The sequence below is a fragment of the Oxyura jamaicensis genome, unplaced genomic scaffold (genome assembly GCF_011077185.1).
Source record: "Oxyura jamaicensis isolate SHBP4307 breed ruddy duck unplaced genomic scaffold, BPBGC_Ojam_1.0 oxyUn_random_OJ78540, whole genome shotgun sequence".
In the NCBI taxonomy this organism is placed as follows: domain Eukaryota; kingdom Metazoa; phylum Chordata; class Aves; order Anseriformes; family Anatidae; genus Oxyura; species Oxyura jamaicensis.
The window spans coordinates 1-5392 of NW_023311551.1; the positions used below are offsets into that span (position 1 = coordinate 1).

The window sequence follows — 5392 nt, forward strand, 5'->3', positions numbered from 1 at the left end:
CTTGGAGCCCTTTATAGCCCGGGCAGGAGGCGTTGCCGGCGCTTTTTTTTTCTGTTGTTGCATTCCCGATGATTTTCATCACTCCTAAAATCTGAGCCAACTTCCAGAATCGTCATTTTTCCTTTGTTCTTTCATGCTTTTTGTCATATTTCACTAGAAACTCCTTATCTCACGAAGGGCGTTTTTAAACTTCTTCCGTTTCCAAGTGAACAGTCAGGTGTGATTCAAAGGAGGAGGCTCCTTGCTCAGGGCTACATTTTAAAATTCCTTTGTAGTGTTAGCTCAGAAACAGAACTATTCAGCCTGTGTTTGAGTGGAGTAAGTCAACATCTCTTTGGCTGTGTCTGTTTGTCCCAGCTACCGCAGTCCCCTGCTCACACCGTCCGCACAGCCCAGCTGCGGGACCACGACCACGCAGGGAAGCCCTAAATACATCCAGATCTGTGAGCCCAGCGGTGCTGGAAGGAACTTGGCTGCCAGTCCTGGAAATGCAAGTCCTCTCTTTAATCCAGCATTGAAAAAGGAGTTAATCCTTCAGGGCTCATTCAGTTCTTCCCTTCAGAGACCACCCAAGAGCGGAGGAATAAGGGAAGGCGATAAGGAGTGGTTGTTCTCTCTGGTTCTTTGTGAAAAAAACCTTGCAAACTGCTCAGAAAGGGCAGGGCATGGCTGCTAGCTGGAATACCTTAAAAATCCTGAGATTCTCCAGGAAAAAAATGCAGAATTGCATCAAGCAGATGAAGGATTAGGGAAAAGGGCTCCTGGTCACTGAGCACTGGGGAGCAAAGAGCTGGAAGCTGACAGCACCGTGGCGTAGCAGCCAACGCTAACTCTGGTTTTGGTGTGAACATCCCACTCGGTTGTGAGCGGGGAGGATGGCTTCAGTGTGAATCTGGAGCTTACAGCTCCTGTGTAAGGAGGGATTTGGGGGATCCTGGCTGCCCTGCAGAGCGAGGAGGCTCCGGAGTCCCACGCGTGGTTGAGCTCGGCTCTCGGTTCTCCATGCTGAACCACGGCACGGACAGAAACCGCAACCCTGAGTGTCACTCGCTAATCATGCAGGGTGTGGAAGAGAAGGTATTTCTCATGTGTGCGCACGGTGAGCTGTTTGACTGTTCATCGACAGGCCCCAACAACCTCTTCCCAAGAGCCAACTAATTCATTAGATCATTTGCCAGGAACGGGGGGAAAGAACTTGGAAATACGCAACGAAGGCACAGTCTAAGTAGCTTTGAATGGCACGACGCCCTCCCATCTGCGAAGACGGCTGGGAGCGATGCAGGGCTGGGACGTGCCCTTGGGATTCCACTCGCGGGCAGTGATGGGGAAGCACAGCGGCAGATGTGCTCGTTTCGAGGCGGATCTGCGCAGCAGCCCGCTGGCAGAGGAGGAGGAGACCCAAAAGCTCTGCTATGCACTCTCCGGGTGGAGGGCGCCTTCGGTCTCTTGGTGGAGGCACCTTCTTGTCGCGTGAGCGCCAGCAGCCGAGGCACGGAGCCGGCTGACACCCACATTTCGCTCCTCTCCTCTTCGGATGCAGCACGAGGCAGCACGGGGGAGGCAGGGGCCAGGAGCTCCCAGCCTGGGACTTTCTTCTCCAGCTCCATCCACGGCTTCACCCGGATAACAGCAAGAGGCAGAGCACACGGATCATCCCCGCTGAAAGGGGACCGCCAGCGGCACCACCAAGTCCCCCTACAAGCCCAAACCCTCAGCCTTGATGCTGGTGAAGCCTTCAGGACAGTCAGCCAGCAGCAGTAACCGGCTCCCCACCGCCCCTGCATAGGATGCAAAACCGTCACGAGGCTGACAGCATGTCCTTTCCTTACGTGAAATTGCCTTTTCTTTCATCCTTTTTTTTCTATTTAACCGCTACAAGTGTCGTAAAAACACAAAATGTCTAGGATACTTTGATAATACCGCCCAGCAGCAATTAACATTACGAGGTGTTAATTAAGACTTAAAACAGCAAATTAAAAATTCTAAGTCGTTATTTAGCATGACCTCCCATTGAACACAACCACAAATGACTACATATTGTGCGTTTCACCTTCTCTTTTAAATAAAAGGCCAACTATTAATAAATCAGACTCCCATGCACACCATGAGCCCATTTCTTACACGTTTCAAAATGAAAATGCCATTTCTTGGTAGCGTGCTGGTGTTTAAACATGCCATTCTGTCTTCAGGAGGAAAATGGAGATAAAAATCTGGCTCCCGACGTGTGTTCAGCACACAGACCTGGTAGATGGAAGTGCTTGAACAAAAACACATCTCTGTGTGTTTTAGTGGGCTTACGAAGTTTGCCCTGGTATCAAATTATCACACAGAAATTCCCTAAAAGGAGTTGAAAATCCACACCTTCGTATCTCTTCATGAAGTGGTCTTTTATGTCGGATTAATTCCCTGTATCCTGAGAAGTCAATCCGTCTTTCTGGAATAAAATCCCTCCTTCTGAAACCTGCCTCAAGCTGCCGCTGCCTGTCTGCATAAGCCACCACCTGCAGCTCCCTCCTCGATGGGTTTCTTAAGGTGAGGACTAATTGTCAGCGCTTTAGGCAGGAGAGAAACCACATCTGCTTTCCACACCTCTCTCGCAATTTGCAGTAGCAGGCGTAATTAAAATAGGGGATTTTGTCAGCGAGCTGGCATTTGCTGTTTTTACAGCAGCACGGATGCGCCTGGGCTTTTCCAGGAGAAAAATACAAAGCAAGGACGGATTCCAGAGAGGCTCCTTCAGCATCTCCACGCCGGGAGTCGCAGGGCAGGGCGCTCAGAGGAGCTGCGAGAGGTGCCGGTGGTCCCTGCACCGCCCGTGGGGAGAAGCGGGGGTCCCTACGAGGTGACCTGGGGGGGTCTGTCCCCTCCCTTCTCATCCGTCTGAGCTCCACGCCTGCTCGCATCCCGCACGGAGCCCCTGCGGGTGCAGCAGTCGCAGGGACGGCAGAGCTGCAGCAGCACCGCCTCGGGGCAGGATTTGTGCCCTGTGATTTACTCGTGGGCTGTCCGCCACGAGTGTCGGTAGCGGCAGAGCGGTGGTAGCTGTGTTCCTGACCACAGCACTGCTTCCCCGGGATGTGTTTGTGTGTCCTTTGGTTGGGATCCCGGTGGAAATGAGATCACCGGTCGTCAGCCGTGAGCTTCTAAGCCAAAGCCACGTGTACCGCAGCTCGGGAGATGCCGGGCATGCTTTCAGCTGGCTCGCTCGGGTACCAGCGCCGTGCCGTAACCCCGGGGGGGAGCAGGCTGCAGGGGGCACACGGAGCAGAGTGCCCTGCGATGGATGGGCTGGGTGCAGCCCACCAAAAACAGGCAGGGCTGCACGGGGTTGCGCCCGAAACCAGGCAGGAGCCAGCTCAGGGCTAGACCAGGCACCCCTGCGCCTTCTCACAGCACGGGTGCACTGTGGGCATCCTTTCAATGTTTTGGGAAAAAAAAAAAAATAAGAAAAACAATGCAGGCAGGTTTTCTGGAACAGGGACTTAAAGCTATGTGGCCAGCTCTGTTCTCACACACGTCGAGTAGCACCTTTCTGAATCACCCCATTGATCTAAAAGGTGGATTTGTGAAGCAATATTTCAGAACCCAGCCAAGAATGTGTCTGAACCGGCTTTCCAGGAACAGCTGGGCCGGCTGACGGCACCGAGATCTGCTGCGTCAGGAACACCGCTGACAGCCAGGAGCGCCAGAAATACCTCCCCAAGCTTCCGTCTCCGCTTGCAGAGCCCATGCCCACCACTTACAAGCCCTTCTTCTCAGCACCCCTTAGCAGTGCCATGGGAGTAAGAACTAAGCGAAGCTGTATTTCTAGAGGGGCACCACCCCGTGCATCCCTAACCCTTCTACGGCCTCATTTCCCCACGAAGCTTGTGTCCGCACTGCACGACAACAGGGGCAGGGCCAGGAGGGAGCCGCTTGCAGGGTCCTGGCTGCACGTCCTGCTTTTTGTTCCCTTCCTTGTTTGGGCTCGCTGATCCAAAAGCTTCAGCTCTGCTGTCACTGGACGTGGCAGCACAGAAATTCACAGTGCCTCGGCTGAGCCGAAACCCCTCTCAAGTCTCACCTCCCGTGACCCTGTAACCAGCTCCTCTCCCAGTTCCTCTCTCCACCTCCACCCACAGCAGCTGCCCTCAGCGAAACAGCAAGGTCTCGGGTGCTCCAGAAGCGTGGGTGTCTGACCCACCACCTGCAAACCAGCGACTGAGAACATTGCTGCTTCCAGAGGAGCTTTGTCCTACAGGTACTGGGGCAGCCCGGCCCTACGGGGCGATGCCACAGGATGCCACAAGACCCGGGTTTGCACGAATGCCAAAAGCTTTATTTGATTTCCAAGCACGGCGCTTAGAGAAAGGGTGAGGGACGCAGCGGTATGATAAAAAGAGAAGCTGCTTTTCCGGAGCTGCGTAGCCGGAGCACACAAGCTGGCATCTTCTTGAGCTTTGCCACGGGAGGTTTGCAGGAAACCACGCTGGCGGCTTAGCGGGCAGCCTGGGTGATCTGCTCGCGGGAGGAAATCACCTTCCCGTCCTGCACTTCCTCGAAGATCGTGCGGATTTGGCGGGTAGTTACGGGTGCTGCAGCGGAGAAAGAAGGAACCGTTAGTTATTTAAAGCGTCTTAAAACAAAATTTTGTGGGTGGATTTGTTACTACCAGCAGCTGCCTCAGAAATGCAATTAAAAAAATCAGTGTTCCTGCTCCTAAATACTTTAGTATAGCTTCAGTCTACACCAAGAGTCTTCTGAAACATGGTTTTGGTATATCAGAAGAATTGCTTCTGGAAAAGCTAGTAGAATAGTTATTTTATTATATTAGGAAGTATGAGCCTGTACTAAGATGGTGATAAGGATGTGACAGCTCGCTGTGATCTGTGCTGCAGAACTGAGGCGTTCTTACCTTCTTTCACAGGCTGCGAGGCGTAGTGGGAAGACATGCTGCAGGAGGGGAAGAATGAAATATGGTCAGAACGGGGAAAAGAATGAGAGGTCTCTAGGAAAAAAAACAGGATTTAAAACCCTGCCTTCTCTTCTTGTACCAGAATATAATTAAAAGGCCTTCAGAAAATGACTTCATGTTAGGACTTAGAGGAAGAAAATGGTGAGGAGGTATGAGTGCCGGGGGGGTCAGGCATTAAGGCAGAACCCTGCCCGGCTGCAATGAGCAGCGGTACCTGCTCCTTCCCCGGGGATGCTGCAGCGCTTTAATAACCCCCACGCTGCTCTGCGTGAGCAGGAATGAAAATGGAGACCTGGTGGCATGCCACGGGTCAGGAAATGGGCTCACAGGATCCTCCAAGGAACATGGGCTGCTCATTTTTTATTTTCTTTGCTGCCGCCCGACCCCTCCCACCCCGAGCAAAGCCCTGCACGCACTGGGCGTCCTCGCCCTCCAGGA

At 53.1% G+C, this 5392-nt stretch overlaps 1 long non-coding RNA gene across 1 annotated transcript; it reads right to left on the reverse strand.

Annotated features, from left to right (window-relative positions):
• Positions 1-4292: 4292 nt before the first annotated feature.
• LOC118160074 lies at positions 4293-5392 on the reverse strand. The gene is made up of 3 exons (XR_004747318.1): positions 5371-5392; positions 4895-4932; positions 4293-4574 (listed from the first exon to the last, which is right to left on the reverse strand). It is a non-coding gene; the product is annotated as an uncharacterized LOC118160074 (long non-coding RNA).